A 23,532-nucleotide genomic window follows, 5' to 3' on the forward strand; every position below is an offset into this window, starting at 1 on the left:
GGACAGGATCAATAAAAACTGAATAATAAAGGTTAGGAGCATTGGAAAAGAAAACAAATTTAAAAGACAATGAGCTCTATTAGGTCCACTGGGGGAAATTATGAATTATTTTTGTTGAAGAAAATTGTTGACAATAAGAATTTTGCTTGAAGAACATATTTAAGCATAAGACTTATGCACCACTGGGCGGTGTTCTGTGACTATGAAGAACATATTAACCTGCTACTAACCAAAAAGCAAGCTAATGGTTTTTTTTTTGTTTTTGTTCTCAACCAGCAGCCTATCCCCATCAGTGTAGGTCGGGTTATCTAGACAGTATGAAAAAAGAATATAAAAGAAAGAGATCATATTTGCAATGACAGACAAAAAAATAACTATGTGAGGTTAAAGAGGCAACAAAGAGGAGGAATGTATTGATAAACTGCAGGATACACAAACAGGGTAATAGATGCATACATTAATTTATGCATTTACTGATAAACAGATGTCGTGTTGATAAGACTCATTACAGATGCATGGATGGCTCAGTCTGTTCAGATGGAAGCATAGACTGTAGGTCAGGGTTTCTCAAACTGGGGTTTAGGACCCCTCAGGGAGTTGCAAAGTTATTATATGGGGGGTCGTGAGCTGTCAGCCTCCACCCAAAACCCCGCTTTTTATCCAGCGTTTATCATGGTGTTAAATATCTAAAAAAGTGTTTTTAATTTTTTTTGGGGGGGAGGGGCAGTTGCACTCAGAGTGCTATGTGAAATGGGTCACCAGTACAAAAGTCTGAGAACCAGTGCTATAGGTGAACATGGAATTCATTTTTCTATGGAAAATTCATTTCTGTGGAATTCATTTTTCTGTGGAAGCCAAACACCAGCAGTTTGCTGAATGCTGCTGTTCATCTTCTTACATGTAAAATGAACGGCCACCGTATCACCCGATTCTCACACAGCTCTACTAGCTTCCCATTTAGTTCAGGATCTGGCTAGAAATTGCCCTAATTTTTAAACACTTTCTATGGATTTACTCCGACCTACTTCTCTGACACTTTGTTCCTCCCAACCAGGCTCTTTTCATGGCCTTCTCCGCATCCCATCCCATCATCTCAAAACGGTTGGCAAAAAGAGCCTTCACCCTTCATAGATCCTGCCCTCTCCGTCCTCTTTCAAAATCCTATCTGAAACGTATTGTCTCCCTTGTTTATACCAACTGATTTCCCCCCACCTCTGATTTCATGTTTAACTGTACTGTTTATTTATGTGGAGAGCCTGGGACATGATTGCATGAAAGATATTATACAAGACCAAGAGGTATTGTGCTGCTGAGGTGATAAACAAACAGGAAAAAGGAGTAAGTGTATATCTACACAGCAAAGAAAAACCTGTGGCTGGCTCGTGCCAGCCAACTCAGGCTATGGGGCTGTTTCATTGCTGTGTAGACTTCCAGGCTCAGGCTGGAGCCTGAGCTCTGGGACCCTCCCATCTTGCAGACATACCCTAAGTGTCAGTTTATTTATTTCCTATAAATATTTCATTTGTGAACAGGCTGATTTTTTATTTATTCACTTTTCCATAACTATTTGATTAACAGTGTATGTGGTCAAATTTCAGCGTACAGGTTGTTCACAAATCGTTCCCTTAAAACAGTGTTTCCCAAACTTGGGACCCCGCTTGTTCAGGAAAAGCCCCTGGCGGGCCGGGCCGGTTTGTTTACCTGCTGCGTCCGGAGGTTCGGCCGATCGCAGCTCCCACTGGCTGCGGTTCGCCGCTCCAGGCCAATGGGGGCTGCGGGAAGCGGCGCAGGCCAAGGGACATACTGGCCGCTGCTTCCCGCAGCCCCCATTGGCCTGGAGCAGCGAACCGCGGCCAGTGGGAGCCGCGATTGGCAGAACCTCCGGACGCGGGAGGTAAACAAACCGGCCCGGCTTTCCCTGAACAAGCGGGGTCCCAAGTTTGGGAAACACCGCCTTAAAGTATTCATAATTGGCTTTCCTGGGATTCTGATTGGTTATTTAAGTCACATGATACTGCTTTTGTTCGCCGACTAAAAGATGGAACTTCTTTGAACAGGATAACAATGAATGATGAGGAATGAATGTTCTTACTCAGGCTTGATCAGCTTTTATTGGCAAGTAAGTGTGGGTAAGTAGCGTACAAACAGCTTTTCTCCAAACACTGGCACAAACAAAAAGCCATTCATGTCAAACTTTGTGAATACAAAGGGGACACCAGAATGCCATTTTAAATTTGAAAGAATGTTTGCAACATTTGATCAGCTCTTGCTCGGATACCATGCATCTGGTGCTGCAAAAAATGTACTTAGGAAGAAAATTACTCATAGCAATATTCGTATCAACAGATTAGTGCTGCAACAATGAGAGTCTTCTAGCTTGGTTAAAATTCAGACCACAATTCAAAAGGAAGGATGTACTACTTCTATCGTTCGCAGGGTGCAAGTAACATACCAGATGATTTGTGCTCAAGTTAATGGAAAAGAGAAATGCTTGTATCTTATCTCTGTACTATGTCAACTAGCACCACAGATATTAACAGATTCTTGATCATTCTTTTCCATTGCTAATAAAGAATATTTATTATTCTTATGGTACATTCTTCTGTGTTAATTTCACCTGCCTGAGCTAAATCTGCACCGCTAACAAAGCTCTCATTGAAGTCAGCGGCAGTTTAGCCTGCATAAAGATTACAAGATCAGGTCCTTAGTTTTTAAACAAACACAAGCCATAAATCATTGCTCTCCTTTGTTAAAATAGAGGTAACCACACACAGTTAATTTATTTGCCAGAAGAATTTTACTATAAAATGTTCTGTTTTATGCTGAGCCAGATGAAATAGTATCTATCTTATCCTGGGAGAGGGGCCACTGAATTCAATGGGACTATCATGGAGTAAGGTACACTCCTTAGGCTGGCAGAAGTGGGCCCCTAATGACATCAGGTGTTCAGTTAATGAAAGTAAAACGCTTTTCATGAGCTACAAGTAACTAGGGTGACCAGATTCCAAGTGTGAAAAATTGGGATGGGGGTAATAGGTGCCTATATAAGACAAAGCCCCGAATATTGGGACTATCACTATAAAATTGGGACATCTGGTCACCCTATAAATAACTATCACAGGGGGCGTAGTTACATGCGTCTCTGGAGTGAGTTCTGCCATGTTCATCTCAGGAAGCATGTGAAATGGGAAGCAGAAACTGCCATTAAATAAGATGCAGGTGCAAGACTGGGAGCTGTGGGTTAGTGTGCTCCCTGCAGCCCCACGTTTGCTTTGGAAAGTAAGATCTCTGCATATAAACAGGAAGTGCCTTACCACCAAATTTGCTAACTGCAAAAAATAGTAAAAGGAGCTGGCATGCACTTAAAATGGGTTCGGTTTTTAACAGAAGACCAGACATCCTGAAGCAGTGAAATGTAAAGAGCTGAGAGCACCTACTATTTAAGATGGAAATAATCTGTGCAGATAAAATGCAGTCTGCTCAGCCTCCATGGGCCTTTCTTCTCCTGGGAAAGATTGAAACTGATTTCCATTTTCAGTAATCCTGTAATGTGCCATGGCTCCTAATCCAAAACTAGAAGGACTATCCCATTCTCTGGTTCAGGAGTTAGTATATTCTGTTTTAATATCTACAGCACATGCCAATAATTCAATCAATCATTTTTAAGGCTCAGCTGAGAGCCCCAGAGACTGATATACTTTAGTTTTTTAAGGGTATATCTACACTGCAATTTAACACCTGTGGCTGGCTCATGTCAGCTGAATCAGGCTCACGGGGCTCGGGCTATGGGACCATACAAGCGAGGGTAGGGTCCCAGAGCCTGAATGTCTACACTGCAATTTTATAGCCCTGCAGGCCAAGTCCTGCAAGCCTGAGTCAGCTGACACAGGCCAGCCACGGGTGTTTAACTGCAGTGTAGACATACTTTAAGTCAGAGGCACAGCACCAGCAATGCCCGTGCAAGCTTCTTCCAATTTGTCAGACCCATGTACCTCAACCCTTGACTTAGAAGAGCCAGGTCTAGGGGCCAAAGGGTAATTCATGAACTTGTCAAAATATGGTGAGAGAGAAATATGAAAAACGTTACAGACAATGTTTACTTCGCATTCAACTTACACAGCCACTGTAGCACATTAAAGTAGGAAAAGAAGCCTAGGATCCATTCCATACATGATCAGCCTTTCTGAAATAAAATGTGAGGCTGTACTGCATATATTAGAGAGACAAGGTAGGACAGGTAATATCTATTATTGGGCCAACTTTTGTTGGTGAGAGACAAAACAAGTTTTTGAGCTTACACAAAGTCCAAACCAGAAAAGCTCTGTGTAGCTAGAAAGCTTGTCTCTCTCACCAACAGAAGTTGGTTCAATAAAAGATATTACCTCACCCACCTTGTCTCTCTAATATCCTGGTTACAACAACACTGCAAACTGCATATATCATGCATTCTTCTTCTTGATCTTCCTGGTTACTAGCAAGGTTTGTATCACACATACTGTATAGACTGTGTATTCAGACAATAAGCCAGAAACACACACACAGGGATGTATTTTGCCCTCTGTTACACCCATGAAACTCTGAGGATCTTACAGGCAAGTCTATGGAGTTGAGCGTGTGGGTCAATTAGAGCAGGACTGAACCATCACCTTTCATGATAGTTCATTGACCTCATTTGCACAAGAAGAGCTTGTAGTTACAGTATAAGCGATGCCAGGTCATCCTGGGAACAACAGGCATGGTATTCAACCTTTTAAAAGGATTATGTACTATGCAGCAAATGGGCTTTTAGGACAGGGAGTAAAATACATATGCCATCTCCTACTGTTTCATTTTTCCCTATTCCCTCCCAATCAAAAAATTTAGTTCTTTACTAGGAAAAAATAATAGTAAATAGCGAGGTAAGAACTGATTTGCAGATTTGCAGGCCCAAAGGTTTGCAAACCTGGGACTATCTCAAGTGAACCACAAGTTCTGTTTTCTCCCTTGACAGATCAGGAAGCTCCTCAATGAAGCAGAAGTTCTCTGAGGGAGCAGCAAGCTGTGTCTCTCCATCAAGCTGAGCTGCAATCGTCTCCCTCTTACTATATCCTATCTCTTGTTACTTACAACAAAGAGCAGGCATGAGGTGTGGGGACAAGAGCAATAGCCAAAGATGCCTGAGAAGCAGAGTTTGCAGCTCCCCAGGGGAAGAAGCATCTCAGATTGTTGAACCTTTTGGTTTGTCAGAGAGCAGCCCTTGGTCTGATGCACTGCCAAAGTGTGTCATTATGTTCACAGCATATTCACACAGCAGTTAAATTAACATTAAATACTCTTATTGGACGGTTGCAACATACCTACTTTATTTCTTAGAATTCAGAATCCTAACACAAGAACCCAAAACAGAGAGAGACAAAGCAGGCTGCTCCCTGTGAGGCACAACTCATCCCATCTTGCTCTAGGCTAGCTTTCTGCAGACTGACGCTGATCACATGCTTCACTACAGAGCCCCTCATCTGCAAGCAGGACCCAGAAACCTCTAACCTTTAAAGTGCTAATTTGTAATTTTAACACAGTTTTCAATACACCACAGTCATGTCTGAGGAAGGATGGAGGGCCATGAGGAGAGGGAAACAAAGGATGTCAGGGGGCTGGGCAGCCAGGCTCCTCACTGGACTTTCTGGCCCTTGTTGCACTGCTATCCCCCACACCACTGACCCATTTCTCTGACCCCAATTATCAACTAGCTCCAAAGTTCCATGGATCTCCACACCCATCAAAAGTTTTTCCACTGTGAATGGAATAGATAAGGGAGGGGAAGGGACAGAGAACCAGGGAACTGTGGAATAATGCTGCTTAGTGGGTCTGTGTACAGTTAGTGCCATTGTGCTGCCCCCAGTTCTGTTCCCCACCTTCCCTGCCCACACTGATTCCATTAGTCAAATCTCCAGTCTCTGCTCCTTAGGATGTGGGGAGGGTGTGCAAGAGACTACAGTAGCAGTAAGACTTTAGGGGAGGGAAGGGGGAGTGACCAGAAGGGGTCACAGGCAGTGGTGAGCTGGAGCCGGTTCACGCGACCTGGTTGTTAAATTTTGAAGCCGGTTTAGAACCGGTTGTTAAAGGGGTGGGCAAACTGTCCACATGTGGCCCACGGGACCGTCCTTTCTGTCCCGCCTGAGCTCTCGGCTGGGGAAGCTCCCCTGAGAATTTTTACTCACCCAGCGGCACTCCGGGCCTTTGGCGGCACTTCGGCGGCGGGTCCTTCAGTGCCGCCGAAGACCCGGAGCGACTGAAGGACGTGCCGCTGAAGTGCCGCAGCGACAGAAGGAACCAGTTCTTCAGCTTCTGGCAGCTCATCACTGGTCACAGGGAAGATGCTTTGAAATGGGGATGCAAGAATGTAGAGGGCAGTAAGGCGGACAACCTGGCATGAGTAGAAACACAGGTGGGGAGAGTCTCAGAATTAGGGCTGGGGCTTGCAGGTTGAAGACTTCCCTTAACGGATTTTTAAATAGCAGCAAAATTCCTCCACAAAAACACTACATTAATTTAGTGTTAAACTTGCTCAAGTGTGTTTCCTGCCAACACACTAACTAAACAAACCAAACAAAAAAAGATAATAATCAAGGACAGCACTAATTAAGGCAACGTTAACATCCCCACCAACTTGAATTCAGACATCAGAACACCCAAACCCTCAGCTTGATCAACTGCACAACAAACTCCATTTCAGTTTCATCACACAGCCAGCCACAGTGCACACTCCCAGTTCCTCACAACTGCATGCAAAGACAAAACCTGAACTCTGACCTAATCCTTTTCCCATCAACAAACACGACACTGAAGATGCATACAGGGGATCTCTGTAACTGAAACTGGTGTTCCGGCTGCACATTTGAGTGTGGTTGGGAAGAAGTCGATGCGTGCACTGTGGGTAGTTATATGTTAACATTAAAATAGTTTGTTGGAGGGCTGAGTATTATGACATTTGACTTTAAGTCATAGAATACCAGGGTTGGAAGGGACCTCAGGAGGTCATCTAGTCCAACCCCCTGAGCGGGACCAATCCCCAATTTTTGCCCTGATCCCAAATGGCCCCCTCAAGGATTGAACTCACAACTCTGGGTTTAGCAGGCCCATGCTCAAACCACTGAGCTAGCCCTTCCCGCATTCAGCTTCCCATTAGCTGAAGCTGGTATGCATGTTTACATTGCCCTCAGTGGTGGTTTCCTTGATTTTTAGCAATTGCGTTGGTAGAATTAAGTCTGATGAAGTGTATTTCCTGAGTTAATGGTGCAAGATATACAAAACAAAACTTGACTTCACTAAGGTCCTTGAGCTCTGCTATTGGACATTTCTCACCAACTCAATGATAAACTTTGCTGCTTTTCACATTTCCCTACGTGCGTTTGGTGCTTCGGCGAGTTTTCCATCCGCATGGCAGTGTTCGCAGCTGAGCCAACAGGAATGCTCTTTTCGAGTAAGATTGTGTGAGGTATAAGGGTATCAGGGCAACCCAGGCACATATTGGAAGTCATTGTGTGGTTGCACATGACAGTCTTTGAACCGAGCTCAAACCTTGGTGCTGTTTTCTTCGCAGCAGCTTTTGCTTTCTTCTGCTGATTTTTCCCAGACATATAAACCCTTATACCTGACAATGAATCACAGATAAATTTCCACACCACAGCTGCAAAAACAAAAAAGGGAGAGAGACACCTTGAGGAAAGGTTCAGAGTCACAGCCGTGTTCATCTGTATCCGCAAAAAGAACGGGAGGACTTGTAGTACCTTAGAGACTAACACATTTATTTGAGCATAAGCTTTCGTGACCTACAGCTCACTTCAATCAGATGCATTTTCCACTGTATGCATCCGATGAAGTGAGCTGTAGCTCACGAAAGCTTATGCTCAAATAAATTGGTTAGTCTCTAAGGTGCCAGAAGTCCTCCTTCACCTTGAGGAAAACATTACTACAGAGCACACGCGTCATTGGTATATGTAAAAGGAACATTAGGATGCTGTGGTCGGGAGCTAATTGCAGCAGAGAAGCACTCACTGCTGCATCCCAGCCGTGCAGTGCTGAGAGAGGCTGTGGTCCAGTGGCCCGAGAGCAACGCTAGCAGCCAATAGCTCCTAAATTCCAACCCATGCTGAACACCAAGTCTCCCTGTGGCCATCTGCAAGTTACTTAGGCCCAGATCCCTCAAAGGTAGGTAGGTGCCTAACTCCCATTGATCTTAATGGGCGTTAGGAACCTAAATACTTTTGAGGATATGGGCCTTAGCCTCAGTTTTCGCATCTGGAAATGTGGATACTATTACTTGCCGTGCAAGACTTGCTTACCAGTGGGGACAGTATTAGTTAATGCACACAGAGTACCTTGAAAATGCTACGTCTTGTTGTTAGAACTCTCATCGCTTGTACAGCATTTTGTTCACAAAGACAGCCCTACGGACATGTTTATTCAGATCCAGACCTGGGATTTTTGTCATCGTACTTTACGAAGTCTTTGTATGTTCCATAACCGTTCATTAAGGGCCACATCCTCAGCTGATGTAAATGGGTGTAGCTCCACTGAAGTCAATGAGGCTAGTCTATTTTACATTAGCTGATGATGTGCCTCTAGATGTTTAAATTCTATTGACAGATATTGTTTTAACTGAGTACTGTATCATTTCCCGTAGATTGGTATTTGTGGTCTGCGTAGTTCAAGTGGGCTCATTTCCTTCCTTTCTTGCAACTCCCATCTGCTGCTCTGGAACATTGTCTCTCTTGGTCTGATAAGTAAAGTCTTCACTGCAGAGTTAGCTGGGGTGTTGCCCCAAACTGCCCCTTCCATCCACACAGAAAAACCTCTAACCTGGGTTTGAGAGTGCTTTGAGCCTGTGCTAGCAGTCATGGCTGGGTTGGCTTCAACCCAAGCTGGCGACCCACCTACTTTGCCATGAGAATGCAGGCTAATCAAGCCCAGGCGCTGTTAGTCCTACAATACTATCTCACAATTCCATCTGGGTCGTACTTTCTTGTCTAGCTCCTCCCTTATCACCTACAGTGGCTCTCTGTTTCTGCTGCACTTCGACAGCATTTCATCCAAGAAATCCTCCTCCCAAGCGGCCAGTTGGCCAGACATTGACACCAGCCTTCTGATAAAGCTGTGATGTGATATCAGTAAGACCCATAATTTGGGGAAATGGATCCACAATGTCATTTTTATGTTAAGTGGACCAATGAAAAAACAGAGAGGCCCAGCAGTCAGTCAGGTGCACTACAAATCACGCTGTGGTTTGCAGATTGAATTCCTTAACAACGCTCTCATTTAAAGTTCCTGCCACCAAATGCCGTGCTTTCACCTTCAGAACTGTCTGCGTTAATAAGGAGTAGCTGCACTTGGAAATTAGTCACATAAAGCATGGCTCTCCTGTCACTCTCACAGACAGCTGCTCTGTGCTAGGCGAGAGACAGTGAAAGTACACTGCTAGTGAATTCATAGAGGAACCCAACTTAATGCACCACTGCAGACCATGGGCATCCCACCAGAAATCCTTGCCAGCACAGGCTAGTACAGAGCCATTGTGGACGCAGTTACACAGGTCTGGCATGGCAAGGGCTTTTTAGTGGAGATCTGCTGCCCAGGCTAACTCTGTAGTGAAGATAGTAGAGATGGGATTTGTTGACCTTCAGAGTATTCTACAAGCCTTATCTATTTTCTATGATTTTAAAAGGATGGTTAAAGTAGGGTAATTTTTACTGTACTATTGCAATTTACAGCTTTTTTTCAATCTGTTCATTAATAAGCCAAGTCATTTGTACTGGGGATTTACCCTCTGTAAAGATGTTTAAATAAGTCTGCTCTAGACCCTAAAGCCATTTGAGATGTACTTTCAATATAGGCGAATACGTATTTAGTGCCTGCCTTGGCCCAGTTGCTGGTCATTGCTATCAGTAGTTGTTGCCTGGAAGAAGTGGCTGACTACAGCAGAGCCATGAGTTTTCTTGAGGAAGCCAGACGTCTTAGGTTAACTATAGAGACAACCTCAGTCATAAAAGGAAAGTAAAATGAGAAGTTACCTTATGTAACTGTGGTTATGGTGATGATATCTAGCCTCAGCCCATGGCCTGATAAAGGGCATGCAATTGTCTGTTATTTAATGCATGTGGCTGTAAAATCCTTGGTGTCATCTATCAATTTCTTCTTCTCTACGGTCAAGAAGGGTCAGACTTTTACAAATGAAGTGATGACAGTGGTTCTTTATGCCCCCTCCCCACCTCCATCGCTTCTCACCCCTAGCTCATCACTCTTCTCTGCAAGGTTGACTATGCCCACAGCTTCCCATTTTAACCATTAATCTTTTATCAACATTAGAGACCATGACAAGAGACAGAGAGCCATGAGGCTGCAAATGGGGGAAGAATCAGTTGACACATGGGAAGTTTAATTTTGGAAAGCTACTGGCACGTGGTAGAATGAAGGCTGAGCAGAATGGTTTCCACCTCTCCCCTCACCCCCCAGTCTCTCACCCTCCAGCATGGTTTCCACTCTCTCCGCACAGCTCTGTCATTTTAAATCTGAGCATAAAGAAAAGCTGAGTCACACATGTTAAAATACTGTAGCTCCCCCATTTATGAGAGAGAGAGAGAGAGAAAGTGGAGAGCCACACTCCACACCCTCAACCCCACAAACCCAGTGACACCGGGAGCCTGACTGGCAAGACACTGACAACCACCCACTGCTCTTTTTAATACCACATTGTAAGGAGCAGCAGCTATTGAGAGAAGCCTCTGCCAGAATGCAGAATACCACAGAACTGGCTGACCTGATGAAAAGAGAGAGAGAGAGAGAGAGAGAGAGAAAATTTAAATTAATAGAATCATAGGACGGGAAGGGACCTCAAGAGGTCTTCTAGTCCAGTTCCCTGCACTCAAGGCAGGACTAAGTATTATCTAGACCATCCCTGACAGGTGTTTGTCCAACCTGCTCTTAAAAATCCCCAATGATGAAGATTCCACAACCTCCCTTGACAATTTATTCCAGTGCTTAACCAACCTGAGAATTAGGAAGTTTTTCCCAATATCCAACCTAAACCTCCTTTGCTTCAATTTAAGCCCATTGCTTCTTGTCCTGTCCTCAGAGGTTAAGAACAATTCTTCTCCCTCCTCCTTGTATAACAGCATTGTACGTACTTGAAAACTGTTATTGTGTCCCCTCTCAGTCTTCTCTTTTCCAGACTAAACAAACCCAATTTTTTCAATCTTTCCTCATAGGTCATGTTTTCTAGACCTTTCATCATTTTTATTGCTCTTCTCTGGACTTCCTCCAATTTGTCCACATCTTTCCTGAAATGCAGCACCCAGAACTGGACATAATACTCCAGTTGAGGCCTAATCAGTGCAGAGTAGAGCGGAAGAATTACTCCTCGTGTCTTGCTTACAACACTTCTGCCAATACATCTTGGAATGATGTTCTTGCATCAGTCTTACACTGTTGACGCATATTTAGCTTATGGTCCACAATGACCCCCAGATCCCTTTCCGCAGTACTCCTTCCTCGGCAGTCATTTCCCATTTTGTATGTGTGCAACAGATTGTTCCTTCCTAAATGGAGTACTTTGCATTTGTCCTTGTTGAATTTCATCGTATTTACTTCAGACCATTTCTCAAGTTTGTCCAGATCATTTTGAATTTTAATCCTATCCTCCAAAGCACTTGCAACCCCTCCCAGCTTGGTATCATCCGCAAACTTTATAAGTGTATTCTCTATACCATTATCTCAATCACTGTTGAAGATACTGAACAGAACCAGACCTAGAACTGATCCCTGTGGGACCCCACGCATTACGCCCTTCCAGCATGACTGTGAACCACTGATGATTACTCTCTGGGAACGGTTTTCCAACCAGTTTTGCACCCACCTTATAGTAGCTCCATCTAGGTTGAATTTCCCTAGTTTGTTTATGAGAAGGTCATGCGAGACAGTATCAAAAGCTTTTCTAAAGTCAAGCTATACCATATCTACCGCTTCCCCCTCTCCACAAGGTTTGTTACTCTGTCAAAGAAAGCTATCGGGTTGGTTTGACACAATTTGTTCTTGACTAATCCATGCTGACTGTTATTTATCACCTTATTATCTTCTAGATGTTTGCGAATTGATTGCTTAATTATTTGCTCCATTATCTTTCCGGGTACAGAAGTTAAGCTGACTCATCTGTAGTTCCCCGGGTTGTCCTTATTTCCCTTTTTATAGATTGGCACTATATTTACCCTCTTCCAGTCATTTGGAGTCTCTCCGATCTTCCACGACTTTTTGAAGATAATCGCTAATGACTCAGATATCTCCTCAGACAGCTCCTTGAGTATTCTAGGATGCATTTCATCAGGCTCTGGTGACCTGAAGACATCGAACTTGTCTAAGTAATTTTTAACTTGTTCTTTTGCTATTTTAGCTTCTGATCCTACCTCATTTTCATTGACATTCACTATGTTAGACATCCAATCACCACCAACCTTCTTGGTGAAAACCGAAACAAAGAAGTCATTAAACACCTCTGCCATTTCCACATTTTCTATTATTCCCCCCCCCCCCCAACTGAGTAACAGGCCTACCCTGTCCTTGATGTTCCTCTTGCTTCTAATGTATTTGTAGAATGTTTTCTTGTTACCCTTTATGTTTCTAGCTAGTTTGATCTCGTTTTGTGCCTTTCTAATTTCCCCCTTCATACTTGTGTTATTTGTTTATGGGGGATGAGGGGCTTGATTTAGTACTCTCTCTCAGATGGGTATTTCGGCTGGGTCTGCATTCTGTGGGGGTACTCCTGTCACAGGGGCTATCAGTCCTGCACCTTTAACCAGCACAAAATTCACTGAAAATGTCCCCTAACACACTAAAAAACGTTATCAATAATAATATAAATATAGACACGATGAAATATATCATTACCCCAATGTTATAGATGAGGAACCTGAAGCACAGATATGCTAAGAACTTCTTTAAGAGCAAGTACATGGCAGGCCTAGAACTCTGGTCTTCTGGCTCCCATTTCTGTGTGCTAATCACTAGACTGCACTGCCTTCTTAAAAGCTGTACATTTCAACTTTAAAGCCAAATATATGTAGTTTGCAGGTGTTTTGGTCTAGGTCCATCTGTGCAATAAAAAAACCCTTTACTGCGGCATTACGAGGTGTTAAGGGCATCATATCAACAGAGCAGCTGTTCTACAAAACAGATGCACACAGCTTGAAAATCTGTTCCTGAACTGAATGCATTTATGCAAGCACCATATGCATCAACCTTGGACCTGACTCAGCTGGTAACACCGGGTGTAAAGACTGTGGAAAGAAAAGAGGAACTGCTACCAACCTCCAAAACCCCCTATTGCCCATACAGTGAGATGTGAAAACACTCCGTCACTTCAGGAAGAAGCTGTAAGTATATCAGTCTGTTGCCTTACCGAAATGTCGCGGGGATGTACAGACACAAATTACTGGTGTAACTTAATTCCTTGGTCTGTGATGGAGTGCTGCAGAACTGTGCGTTTCAGTTTTCAGGAATTCCTGCAAACCTCAAACCTGAGTTCAGATCATGGAGCAGCTCTGTGTTTGAACAAACTCAGAAACTCCATGGACACCGCCAAGTAGAAACAAATGATCCCAGCACTACCGGAAACTAGCCTACGTTCACTGAAGCCTCTGAGCCTTCTTGCAAACCTGACCCTATTTTTGGATTTGTAACATGAATAGCCCAACTCAAATGCATAGCTACTGTTGGGCTACTGCGTCAGCAAGTGGGCCTCTAAGCCACACAGACAGACAAGCCGCCATGCAGCTTGGGTTCCAGCTTAGTTTCCTTGATATACCAGGCAGCACATCTACTCTTTACAACACACAGACATGTAGTGGCCGAATAATATACCACAAGCGCACTTACCATTGCAGACAAGTGCTCACTTACCCTTTCTCCCCACAACTGTTAAAGCTACCCATTGAACTGGTTGAAGGCATGAAAGGGGCAGGAAACAGGCCCTTTTTTTTTCTTCTGAGACAGCTAGAGAAAGAAGAACTCATCATCTTCACAAGAAGACTCATATGGGTTATCATCCTGCCTGAGCATCCCTGCAGAGAGAGAATGAGAGAGGCAACAGGGAGGACAGCATCTAACCTATCAGAACAACTTGCTGCCAGCCAGCAAACCCCATTTCCAGTCACTGCACACCACTTCCCATCTATGTGTTGGAGAGTAATAAACTTTCCTGTTATTTTAGTTAGAGGTAGTTAGGTTGACAGCTAATGGATATTACAGCAACATCTCCACTCTAAACAGAAAGACCATATGCAAAGCAGATTACTCACCACATGCTGCATCAGCACAATGCAGTGACTAAGGCCCCCAAACTATGAGTTATTACTATTTAAAAACTGCCCAAGTATCAAAGCTTTTTGGACAGATAGAACAGAGGTCTAAGAGAATAAAAACCCAGTGTCTAATGGCTAGATTTCTTCAATAATCTGAGAAAAACTCAGAGTTACTATAGATTTTTACAAGAGTGTGCTGCTGGTACAGCTAAAGAGACTTCTGCTTTTTCCCTTTCTATGAATGAATTAAATTTTTTAAAAATATTTTAAATTGATATCAAACATGGATATTATGTGATGTACCAGATATAGTAGTAAAACAGGGAAATTGATTGAATCTAATATTATAAATAAAATGTGTATAAAGGGAAGTCAACTGTAAGGGATATAGCTTTGGGCAAAATATTGTAAACTTTAAAGACAAGGTTTACCTCATGGACAATCCTGTTCGAAAAGAAAGAGGGTGCATTCATATGGATTTATTTTAGGTTAAATGAAGAAGTAAGTATAATGTGCTGTGTTGAAAGAGGCAGTAAACAGAAGGAGCTGAAACCAAATACTGTGTTTATAAGGACACTTGACCACTGAGTGGAATAAAAAGAAATGTAACTGTTTGGTTAATAAGGCAGAGACCCAGCTCAACGATACATACTAAGGTCCCACCATTATTGGTAAAATGAGGGGAACAGAAATGGAAGATTTATACAGCTACCTGGTCTGCTAGAGAACAACGGTTCTTGAAGTGACTTTGCATTCAATAATGGACTATTAAAAAGAAGTTTAAAGAGAATCAAAGAATATAGTGGGGCTTGGTATAAATTATATGACCTTTAAATTGGACATTTCAGCAGCAAGCAGAGTTGATGGAGAAACTGCAACCTGAGGAAGCATAGCTGCAAGGAGGGCCAAGAGATGCACTGCAAAGGGGCCCATGCAAAGTGACTTGGAGTGGTAATTTGCTAACCACAGTAAAACAGCCTGTGTTAAAGGTATGTCTCAAGATGGTTGGGCCTAACTTGCCTTACACAAACTGGTGTGACAGATGTGTTACACAAAGAGACTGGAATATTCCAGTTCCAGCAACAAGAACTCAAAATCTGATGTCTCATTTCCTGATTGAATGGTGAGAGAACACAACTCTCATTTTGGTTGGTCATTTAGCAATGCTGGAATAGATAACTAACTGGCAGAAGTGAGGCCCTGTTCTGAGGGACTCAGTCAAAAATCTAAACAAAATCACCTTCCCAAGATAGTAACTGAGCACAAGTGTTATTTTCTGTTGCGGTTATGTGATTTGATTCTGAAAACCCGAATGGCCAAATCATCCAATTTTCTAGTTTATGTTAGCCAAATCATATTCCAATGCTTTTTTGGGGTCTTTTAAAATTAGTTGCTGCTATTAAGGTTATTTAATAAAACTCTATAAAACAAAATTCAGCTGTGGTATAGGTAATCATTTAAGTAGTTGCTTAACTAAGGTGTGTTTTATACCCCATCTTTCTCACGACAGTGTGTTAGATATCACTTTTCCCTTTGCTCCAGGCACAGGTACCTTTTGACAGCCAGTTAGATTGAGAGTGAGGAGTTCCCATTGCCGTGCATGTGCAGTCACCTCTAATTACCTGCTGATATTGCTGGTTACTTGGCTTTCCTTTGGTTCGCATGAAACTTATTCAGAAAAGTCACATTCTCAGATCTGATTACAAAGCACAGCTAATTCAGTGTCCGTCATCGTTAAGGTGAGGAACACCAGAATTGCAGACAGGCTCTTTTATTTCATTTTCCTCAAACTCAGAACTTTTGGGTAAGTGTCTTGAAGTGGGCTCTCAAGCCATCTTATTTATTTAGGAACGATCCCCACAGTGTGATGGGTAAACAAAGATGGGTAACATTTCCAAATATTTCTCCAGTATAGACAAAGCCAGAATGAGTTGCTAGGAGGCTGACCGAGCTGAAGATGTGACAAGTGGAGACATGAATCATTGTGTGATAAACCTAGCAGCTTGGGTGACAGGAGAGAGGCAAGCAGACATTCAGGTGTAGGAGTTCTAACCTTACTCAGTTAAGAAACAGTAAGGTGCAGTATTTATCCTAACTGTTTTTTTTCATAGCATATTTCATTCTTGTTTAATTCTGTTTTTCTATGTCACATAACTCTTGCTTTATTTAAGTCCAGCGGTACTGGTGGTAGTTACGAGAGGACAATCACTTGGGACATTCCTGAGAGAAAGAAACTAAAGCAACACTAGAAGGGGTTAAGTGGGGAGAAAAGTACCAGCTTGAGTACTCAAAGGCAAGAGCCAGGAAGGGGCGGGCCACACATGGTAGACCTCAGGTAACAATAAGCAAGGGAATATTATTTTCTCACCTGACCCTAGCCTTTAAATATGACTGAGGCATTGCAACAGAAGTTACATGTTTTGTGTGGTGGGTTTTTCCCAACGCTAAATGACAGGTTTCAGAGTAGCAGCCGTGTTAGTCTGTATCCGCAAAAAGAAAAGGAGGACTTGTGGCACCTTAGAGACTAACACATTTATTTGAGCATAAGCTTTTGTGAGCTACAGCTCACTTCATCCCATCCAACGCTAAAATAAGTGAAAGGTTGTCTTTTCTCCTGCACCCACCAGGTGGCAGGAAAGAGCATACCTTCAGAGCTCAGGGACAAGCTCTAGTTTCTTTCTACACTGAAAGTGCCCTGCTCCAGCAGAGAATTCACGGTCAGACCCTTACACCTGATCAGAGGTTTGGTGAATTCAGTGGGACTCTGCAAAGGTATAGTGGGGCATCTGCCTGCACCTGTTTGCAGCAGTAGGGTCTAAAATTAAATCCAAGTCATAATAACCCCTAAGGCTTATTTAGTGGAAGCACCCTGACAAGTTCCCCTTTCTGTGATGTTAAGATTTTTTACTGTTGTTATTTTAAAAAAAACATTTCACCTGTTAATGTGTTACTGCACGATAGGACAATGCCCTTGAGTGCACAGATGCAAAATGCAACTGATTTCCCTTCTGAGAAAGATAGAGGTGTTTTTCAGCAGTTCTTTAGAAAAAGAAAAGATTATGCTGCATTTGGCCATGTGATCAGCTGGAAGCCACGTTAGTCTGTGTTCCAGTTACAGGGACTTGTCTGTTTCTGAGTTGCAGCGGGAGAGAGGGGAACAAATAAGAGCTCAGATACTAGGAGCCTTTTCTTTTTTTTTAGGGCTGTCAAGAGATTAAAAAAGTAATTGCAATTAATTGCACGATCAGTCGCGCTGTTAAACAATAATAGAATACCAGTTAAATTTTTGTGGATGTTTTCTACATTTTCAAATATATTGGATTTCAATTACAACACAGAATACAAAATGAACAGTGCTCACTTTATATTTATTTTTTATTACAAATATTTGCACTGTAAAAAAACAAAAGAAATACTGTGGTATATTTCAATTCCCCATTACAAGTACTGTAGTGCAGTCTCTTTATCATGAAAGTTACATTCTTACAAATGTAGAATTATGCACAAAAATAACTGCATTCAAAAATAAAACAATATAAAACTTTAGAGCCTGCAAGTGCATTCAGTCCTACTTCTTGTTCACCCAATCGATCAGACAAATTAGTTTATTTACATTTTCAGGAGATAATGCTGCCTGCTTCTTGTTCATAGTGTCACCTGAAAGTCAGAACTGGCATTCGCCTGGCACTGTTGTAGCCGGCGTCGCAAGATATTTACGTGCCAGAGGCACTAAAGCTTCATATGTCCCTTCACGCTTCAACCACCATTCCAGGGAACGTGCGTCCATGCTGATGACGGGTTCTGCTCGATAACAATCCAGTGTGGACCGACACATGTTCATTTTCATCATCTGAGTCAGATACCACCAGCAGATGGTTGATTTTCTTTTTTGGTGGTTTGGGTTCTGCAGTTTCCGCATCGGAGTGTTGGTCTTTCTAGACTTCTGAAAGCATGAGCCACACCTCGTCCCTCTCAGATTTTGGAAGGCACTTCAGATTCTTAAACCTTGGGTCAAGTGCTGTATTTTTAGAAATTTCACATTGGTAACTTCTTTTCATTTGTGAAATCTGCAGTGAAAGTGTTCTTAAACCGAACAACATGTGCTGGGTCATCATCCAAGACTGCTATAACATGAAATATATGGCAGAATGCGGGTAGAACAGAGCAGGGGACATACAATTCTCCCCCAAGGAGTTCAGTCGCAAATTTAATTAATGCATTATTTTTTTAATGAGCATCATCATCATGGAAGCATGACCTCTGGAATGGTGGCCAAAGCATGAAGGGGCATATGAATGTTTAGAATTTCTGGCACGTAAATACCTTGCAATGCCAGCTACAACAGTGCCATGCGAACACCTGCTCTCAGTTTCAGGTGACATTGTAAATAAGAAGCAGGCAGCATTATCTCCCGTAAATGTAAACAAACTTGTTTGTCTTAACAACTGGCTAAATGAGAAGTAGGACTGAGTGGACTTGTAGGCTCTAAAGTTTTACATTTTTTTTCTTTTGTTTTTGAGTGCAGTTATGTAACAACAAAAATCTACATTTGTAAGCTGCACTTTCATGATAAAGAGAATCACTACAATATGAGGTAAATTGAAAAATACTATCTATTTTATCATTTTTATAGTGCAAACATTTGTAATTAAAAATATAAAGTGAGCACAGTACACTTTGTATTCTGTATATATATTTTCAGATATATATTGGAAAATGTAGAAAAACATCCAAAAATATTTAATAAATTTCAATTGGTATTCTTCTGTTTAACAGTGAGATTAAAGCTGTGATTAATTGTAATTAATTTTTAATCACGATTAAATTTTGAGTTAACCGCATGAATTAACTGCAATTAATCATCAGCCCTATTTTTTTTTAAATGGGTGCTTAAAGAACTGCTTTCCTTGAGTTATATGAAAAGTTACACTTGCTCACCTCCCTCACTGCTTTGTCCTTCAGGACTGTTTTTCCAGAGAGAAGCTCATAGCAAATGTGTAAGAATCCAAGTTACATGGATCCTTTTAACAAGCTGTTTTCAAATGCTGCAAAGATAGCACCATTTTTTTTAAGCCTGCAATTTCACTTGGGGTTTTATTGGTTTACAGAGGAATCCCCACACAGAGCACACTTGGTTAATTCTGCCAAGTGCGTTCGGTTTAAAAATCTTCTCTCATCCTTTGAATTTTGAAGTGAATTTAGGGTTGGTGCAAGGTGCCAGCCTAGCAGATCCAAGAGCCTTCTTTTTATCCAAGGAAGAGATACAGCATAGGCAGAAGCACTGCGAATCCCCTCACACTGCTCCCCTCCCCACACGCCTCGTTCCTCACTTCAAGGGACCCCTTTCCAAAGCTCCATTCTACAGTCTATTTTATCCTTGCCCTCGCTGCTGGGAGCAAGTTATGCTGTGGACTGTGCATCCCTAAGAACCAATTACCAACCTGAAGTAATGAATATATTTTGGTTAGGTCATTCAAGAGCTGTCAGACGATGACAGCTTTCAGTCACTACTGTCTACTGATATGGCCAAATTCAAAGCACATTATGTCTACACTCAAGATTTTATCTTCAGTGGACTGATTGCCAGTTAACTTGAGGTAGTTAATGTATTTGTAAGGGCTAGTCTGGACACTCCTCAAAAGTTTGTGGTTTATCAGCTAGGGTAAACTATAGATAGCTGTAGCCCTGAACAAGTATTTAGGCTATTCAGAGCCAAAAATCATGTGGTTCCCCCCCATCCGCCCCTTCAGGCATCTAACTAATGCAGGTTAGTTATCTTACTGTAAAACCCTAGTGGGGACAAGGCACGGGTAATATTTACTGTAGCTAGGTGAAGTCAATGCTATAACCCCTATCCATGGTTGAGCTTGCCTAGCTATATCATGAAGAAGACTACAGTTTTACAGCAAGATAGCCCATGTGCATGAGTTATGTTGCTATAAACATACCCTTTTTGGGGCAGTGAAGATGAAGCCTTAAGACTAGTCTGCACTTGAAAAGCTAATTAGGATTAAGATTTGGTATTGTAGCAACCTGCCCAGAACCTGGAGGGAGGAGCACAGGTTACAAGTGGGAAGAGTAAGGAGAAGGCATCAGGAAGCCAGAGTGTGTGCACAGGACTTGATAAAGTTGCAGAATCTCTGTAAATAGTTCTGTTAATAAAGAGCCAATTCATTTTACAACCATGCAGTGGTTTTTGTCCTATGGGGGCCCCCTGCAAAATTCAATTCAAGGGCCCCTACCAGGGGCTGAGAGGAAAATGGGGGGAAGAAAGGGAGCTGAGAGAGGCCCAGGGAAGCAAGGGGTCACCCCCTCCCACAGCCTGTCCCATCCCTGCCCCACCCCGGTACTCAGCTCTGGTTCTGGCTCAGGGTCCATTCCAGACTCCCAGCAGCTTGGGCCCATGCAATCCCCCACCTAGGCCCAGCACCTGCCAGCTCAAAGGATGCTCTGCAGCAGAGGGAAAGGGACTGAACTGCTGGTGAGGGCCTTCTGTTTGGGCCACCAGGCATCGGCTGTTCCTTCCTTCTCCCTACTGGGAGCTCTGCTGTAAAGGCCACCCAACTACCCAGGTCTGGCTGGCCCAGGGCTCCTGGGAGCTCCAACACTTGTGCTTTCTGGCTGCAGAACATCCACCAAGGTGGTGGGTAGGGATGCGGTATGGCACTTAAAGGTGGTTCAGCCTGGGAATGCTGAAGCTAGGACTGGGCAGGGAAGTACAGGTGCCAGAGCCACCAGAAGCCCGAGCTGGAGCTGGGGAGAGGGGCAGTCCTTATGCGTAACCCCCAGAAGGGAGGAGATGGAACAGCTGACACACAGTGGGCCAAACGGAAGACCCTCATGGGCTTGATCTGGCTTTCAGGGGACTCCCTTGCTGCCTCAGAGCCCCTGCAATTGTTTGGGTTGTAGGTGCCTAATGCCGCCACCGCAAGCATGGAGTCCTTGCATCTTATTACCCAGGGTGCAGTACACGAAACAGATGTATACATTTAAAGCATAATAGTTATGTCTGAATAATTCCAAGTATGAACACTTAAGAACATAAGAATGGCCATACTGGGTCATACCAATGGTCCATCCAGCCCAGTATCCTGTCTACCGACAGTGGCCAATGCCAGGTGCCCCAGAGGGAGTGAACCTAACAGGTAATGATCAAGTGATCTCTCTCCTCCCATCCATCTCCACCCTCTGACAAACAGAGGCTACGGACAACATTCCTTACCCATACTGGCTAATAGCCATTAATGGACTTAACCTCCATGAATGTATCCACTTCTCTTTTAAACCCTGTTATAGTCCTAGACTTCACAACCTCCTCAGGCAAGGAGTTCCACAGGTTGACTGTACGCTGTGTGAAGAAGAACTTCCTTTTATTTGTTTTAAACCTGCTGCCCATTAATTTCATTTGGTGGCCCTTAGTTCTTATATTATGGGAACAAGTAAATAACTTTTCCTTATTCACTTTCTCCACGCCACTCATGATTTTATATGCCTCTATCATATCCCCCCTTAGTCTCCTCTTTTCCAAGCTGAAAAGTCCTAGCCTCTTTAATCTCTCCTCATATGGGACCCGTTCCAAACCCTTAATCATTTTAGTTGCCGTTTTCTGAACCTTTTCTAATGCCAGTATATCTTTTTTGAGATGAGGAGACCACATCTGTACGCAATATTCAAGATGTGGGCATACCATGGATTTATATAAGGGCAATAAGATATTAGTCTTATTCTCTATCCTTTTTTAATGATTCCTAACATCCCGTTTTCTTTTTCGATTGCCGCTGCACACTGCGTGGATGTCTTCAGAGAATTATCCACAACGACTCCAAGATCTTTCTCCTGATTAGTTGTAGCTAAATTAGCCCCCATCATATTGTGTGTATAGTTGGGGTTATTTTTTCCAATGTGCATTACTTTACATTTATCCACATTAAATTTCATTTGCCATTTTGTTGCCCAGTCACTTAGTTTTGTGAGATCTTTTTGAAGTTCTTCACAGTCTGCTTTGGTCTTAACTATCTTGAGCAGTTTAGTATCATCTGCAAATTTTTCCACCTCACTGTTTACCCCTTTCTCCAGATCATTTATGAATAAGTTGAATAGGATTGGTCCTAGGACTGACCCTTGGGGAACACCACTAGTTACCCCTCTCCATTCTGAAAATTTACCATTTATTCCTACCCTTTGTTCCCTGTCTTTTAACCAGTTCTCAGTCCATGAAAGGATCTTCCCTCTTATCCCATGACAACTTAATTTATGTTAGAGCCTTTGGTGAGGGACCTTGCCAACGGCTTTCTGGAAATCTAAGTACGCTATGTCCACTGGATCCCCCTTGTCCACGTGTTTGTTGACCCCTTCAGAGAACTCTAATAGATTAATAAGGCATGATTTCCCTTTACAGAAACCATGTTGACTTTTGCCCAACAATTTATGTTCTTTTATGTGTCTGACAATTTTATTCTTTACTATTGTTTCAACTAGTTTGCCTGGTACGGATGTTAGACTTACTGGTCTGTAATTGCCGGGATCACCTCTAGAGCCCTTTTTAGATATTGGCATTACATTAGTTATCTTCCAGTCATTGGGTACAGAAGCTGATTTAAAGGACAGGTTACAAACCATAGTTAATAGAATCATAGAATCATAGAATATCAGGGTTGGAAGGGACCTCAGGAGGTCATCTAGTCCAACCCCCTGCTCAAAGCAGGACCAATCCCCAATTTTGGCCCAGATCCCGAAATGGCCCCCTCAAGGATTGACCTCACAACCCTGGGTTTAGCAGGCCAATGCTCAAACCACTGAGCTATCCCTCCCCCGCAATTTCACATTTGAGTTCTTTCAGAACTCTTGGGTGAATGCCATCTGGTCCCGGTGACTTGTTACTGTTAAGTTTCTCAATTAATTCCAAAACCTCCTCTAGTGACACTTCAATCTGTGACAATTCCTCAAATTTGTCACCTACAAAAGACGGCTCAGGTTTGGGAATCTCCCTAACATCCTCAGCAGTGAAGACTGAAGCAAAGAATTCATTTAGTTTCTCTGCGATGACTTTATCATCTTTAAGTGCTCCTTTTGTATCTCGATCGTCCAGGGGCCCCACTGGTTGTTTAGCAGGCTTCCTGCTTCTGATGTACTTAAAAAACATTTTGTTATTACCTTTTGAGTTTTTGGCTAGCTGTTCTTCAAACTCCTTTTTGGCTTTTCCTATTAC

The 23,532-nt window shown here is 42.8% G+C and overlaps 1 long non-coding RNA gene across 1 annotated transcript in view; it reads right to left on the minus strand.

The window, feature by feature from the left end:
* Positions 1–23,532, minus strand: part of LOC141984064 (uncharacterized) — a 58,959-nt gene that overhangs the window by 25,936 nt on the left and 9,491 nt on the right. The gene's annotated exons all lie outside the window — the stretch shown is intronic.

Source organism: Natator depressus, chromosome 1, assembly GCF_965152275.1.
Source record: "Natator depressus isolate rNatDep1 chromosome 1, rNatDep2.hap1, whole genome shotgun sequence".
NCBI lineage: Eukaryota > Metazoa > Chordata > Testudines > Cheloniidae > Natator > Natator depressus.